The sequence below is a fragment of the Suricata suricatta genome, chromosome 3 (genome assembly GCF_006229205.1).
Source record: "Suricata suricatta isolate VVHF042 chromosome 3, meerkat_22Aug2017_6uvM2_HiC, whole genome shotgun sequence".
Lineage (NCBI taxonomy): Eukaryota > Metazoa > Chordata > Mammalia > Carnivora > Herpestidae > Suricata > Suricata suricatta.
In genome coordinates, this window is record NC_043702.1 from 31,503,271 (window position 1) to 31,507,738 (window position 4,468).

General features: G+C 36.5%; 1 protein-coding gene across 2 annotated transcripts in view; it reads right to left on the minus strand.

Annotated features, from left to right (window-relative positions):
* Window positions 1–4,468, minus strand: part of CARF (calcium responsive transcription factor) — a 79,366-nt gene that overhangs the window by 74,716 nt on the left and 182 nt on the right. For both annotated transcript variants that reach the window (XR_003906520.1, XM_029934036.1), the window contains exon 2: window positions 428–588. The gene's annotated coding sequence lies outside the window, so the exon portion shown is untranslated. The remainder of the gene's footprint in view (window positions 1–427; window positions 589–4,468) is intronic.

The following is a 4,468-nucleotide window of genomic DNA, read 5'->3' on the forward strand; positions in this document are numbered from 1 at the left end:
GTATCTATTTACTAACCTACTGTTGAACCAGAGGTTGAAAGTACATTTCTATGTTACAGACATCCTTTTCAAAAGACAAAATTTGCACGAAGTGAAAATTATTACTCCTCCCTCCCTAATCGCCCCATCACTTTGCATTACACTTTTCAATCCTGCAACTGCAGGGTGACTTGTTTTCCCATCTAATCTCAAAGTCAGCACATGCTAGACATTATTACCCATAGCTTTCAATTAACTACGTCAAAGAGAAGTTTTTAAGGATGAAGATTATCAAGTAGCTAGGTATAAAATGCTTTCTTCCAACTGGTAAACACAAATAGAATGAAATACCCAAATACAAAGTGCAATTTGACTTTTCATTAATATGTAACAGGTAAAAACTTTTATAGAGCTGTTACATTCAATTAGTTGAAAATAAAGGTGTTACCTTCAGGCAGTAGCTCAAACTTAAACTCAGATCTCAAGCATTTTACTATTCCCAGAAATGCTCTCTCTTGTCCACTGAAGTTCTTCCTTTTGAGGGCACTAAATCATGATAGACTTCATTTGTGTGAGAGCTATAATTATGTCTTCACAGCAGCATTTGTTCTGTAATGAGAAAGTATCAATGTATATTATCTTTTCCAACACATAAAGAAAACTAGTAGATTTTCGTTATGCATGTTTTACTATAAAACAGCCATTACCAACCCAATACAGAACCATCAACTGACTCAGCTGAAGAAAACTAAAGATCAGGACTGACTTTACAGATAACTGCATGTGTCCAGGGGTAGGTGACCTAAACTGTGATTCAGTTTCCTTATCTAAAATTAGGGATTAGGGGGCGCCTGGGTGGCTCAGTTGGTTGAGTGTCAGACTTCAGCTTGGGTCATGATCTCATGGTCCGTGGGTTTGAGCCTGGTGTCAGGCTCTGCGCTCACAACTAGCTCAGAGCCTGGAGCCTGTCTTCGGATTATGTGTCTCCCTCTCTCTCAAAAATAAATTTAAAAAATAAACATTAGAAAATAAAATAAGGGATTTGGACTAAGCTTTTATTTTAACTCACATTCTATACACACTCCTAAAACAAAGCCCTTCCCAGTAAATTGCATTCTCCCATGAAATATTTAGTAACAGGGCACTTTTTGGAACCATAAAAGCTGGAGAACAAAGGTTCCCCTCCCCAAACTACACCCTCTGTAAAATCCTGGATTTGACTTGACAAGGTTTTAGTTCTTAAGCAAGTAGTATTGGGATTATGTAAAAAAACAAAGATAAAAGTATTACATGTGTACACAGTTAATGAGTGGAGTTCAGAGCACACACTAAAGCATTACATTTTGGTGGAAAATTGCCTTCTAGCATGTTTCACATCACATTATAAAAGTGGATTTTATCTTATATGAAAAGCAAAGATTAGGAAGAAACTGTTAAATTACAAGTTTGATGCTTTATAGGGAAAAAGGGAATTTTGTTGTTTATAAATATTGAGTGCATGGCAGAAAGGAAAAGACGGACTACTCAGACTGTAGTTACTCATATCTCTGTGGACCTTATTTGGGCTACTGTTGTTTAGATTTTGTTCAACAGCAATTTTATTCAAAACATTAGAGGTAATTCTTTCTTAACATCTGATTATTTTGTTGAGTTTTCCTCTACAGACTTTTGTGTAGTAAAATGTATCTGTTAAAACCAATGACCTGAGAGTAAATTCCCAAACAGGGTAACTGAAGGATGAAACTACTTTTAGTATAGTCTTAAAAGATTCTCCTAATCCTAGGTACCTTGTTAGTATCCTAAGACTTAAAGGATCTTGAAATATATTCAATATCAGTGGCAGATCTCATAACTTATTAACATTAAAAAATGTTGCTCAAAAGTACTTTTGAAAATAAAATTACTCTCATCTTTTAGAGTAAGTAAATGACACAATGTTCCTTTTATGATGTATATAAAATTACTATGAATCAGTGGTGTCAAAAATTAAATCAAAAGATTCCTAGTTCACAAATATTTGATAGAACAATTTATCTTCTTAAAGTTGGGTTTGCAAAGTTATAATGTGTTAAATCAAAATTTTGAACATATGCAAATATAAACAATAACCTATTTTAACTTTTCACTCAAATTTAAAGCTAGTATTTACAATGTCTCTTTTATCTAAGGTTTGCCCTCTTTTATAAACTTCCCTATTATCTTGGTTTCTACCCACTTCTTATCCTGTAAATACATACCTCTTTTGACCTCTATGCTTTTTGAAAGCTATACAGATTATTTCATTTAATCATCACAATAATAGAGTTAGATCTTTATCTCTATAGAGAAGAAAGCCAAAGCTGTCAAGTAACTTGCCTAAAATCAGAGAAAGCATTAGAGCTCAAATTCAAAACTAAGTTGGAAAAAAAAAAACAAATTGCACCGCAAAGTCCATACATAGTCTTCAGATCATACCATACTATGACATTATTATATATTAAAAAAGAAACCTATATTAGACACATATCTTCCAAGCTCTTATTTCCCAGATAACGATATGTCTTTACAAGGACCATAGTAAATGAATCATGTAGGAAATCATCAAGAACAGAAAGCTGGTATTTAATGTTCGAAGAAAAATACTCCATGTAAAGGAATTAACTACGCTAAGTACTACACGGAGGGAACATCAAATATGATATGAGTCACGACTGAAAAAAACACCAAAGCCATCACAGTGGATGTTTAGTTGCTTTGAAACACTTATACTTTTCCTTAACCAAAGGAAGGTCTCAAATGAAAACATGTACTTTACTGAATTCACATATCTGCTTGGCAAATTGAAGTTTTATTTATTAAGCATATATTTGGATTCTGTATCTTACTGGTCATATTTTTCAGTTAAAATTAAGATCAATCTGTACTATCAGGTATTGTACTTTCTTATTTTGGTAAATTTCAAATTAACAATCACTAAAATATATTAATCTAACTATGTTTTCTGCTGTTGTTGTTCTTAAGATTTTATTTTAGCTAATCTTTACACCCAACCTGAGGCTCAAACTTACAACCTATAACCCTGAAATCAAGAGCTGCATGCTCCACCAACAGAGCTAGCCACGCTCCCCTGTATGCCTCTAAAAGACATTTTAATCAACGATATTTTATCAACAGTAAAATAAGAATTATCTGAAAAAGAACCTAATTATTTGAAGATTATTTCAGGCATTATGAATTTTAATTCAGGCAGTTCTACTGCTGTAACTCAAAAATCACTTATAATTAAAGGAGAATTTTTACAACTGTCAAATTTCTTTCCATGACTACCAGATTCAGAAAATATGAATAGCAACACTTTATTTAAGTGTTTCAAGCTTCACGTAATCTAACTTATTTAAGACATACCATTCTCACCCTTACAACAAATCACATGGTTAAGTGACCAGTTTCTATTTGCAAGCTAAGACTTCAGCATAGAGGTTTTCTTTTTATTCCTCTAACCACGAGACTATTCTCTTTTCTTCACATTGGCAAAACTTCTAGTCAAACGGACATCTAAATGATCATGATGGTAACAACAGCTAACATTTTTGATGGAACATTTAATTCTCACAGTGTCAACTGTGGCTGAGACATTCAGGTTGAGAGCCCACATTCTAAAAAGGTGAGTGAACTGAAAAAAGTCCTACTTTCATTATCATTGCTTTCTGATAAAAGATCATTCTTCGCTTACAATTGTGTAAATATTTTCTCACAGTCTGTGATTTAAATACCAGGTGTCTACTCAATCGTAGCATACCTTTAACCAACGTAAAGTTTTAGTTATCTTCACCTGCACACATACTGCTCTGCCCACAAATTCTGCAATCCAGTTTTGCCTGATTCTAAACTGCTCTCTCTAAAAGTCCCGCTCTAAGGAGCTTTTTGGGGGAACTACTTAAAAAGTGACTTTGAGAAATGGATAGTATCCCTCTATCCATCCTCCCGCAGCAAAACAACTAAATTCAACTAGAGTCATTCTCCCGGCCCCTGAGAGTAAGACATAGGCCTTTGGGTAACTCAACACCAAAAGTCAAAAAGCGTAGTCTGAGAATGTGCGGGAGGACGCCTTTCCCCTTCTAACCAGACGATAAAATGAGGCTCATAAAGAGAAGAAAACAAAAACACTAAAAATTGGGGCTCCTGGCTGCGCGAAGGACCGGAGCGCCCAGGCGTCCGGGTACTTCTCCGCGGCAGTGGCGCGTCCTGGGGTTCAGCAACCCTCCTCCAGACACCTAACCTCCCCCTTCTCCAGCCTGCTTTCCCGAGGCACGCGAGAGCGGTCCTGAGGGAGGGGTAGTAGGCCTCATTGTGTGGGACCCGAAAAGGCCCCGAGGCGGGGCGCGGAAGACACCACCCGGCACGATTCGGGGAGGGGGCCGGGGGTTAGTTCAGGGAGCAGGCGGGTCACGAGGTGACAGGAGGAGGAGGGAGGAGGAAAGAAATGGGGGTTGGGAGGTAGCGTCCAGTC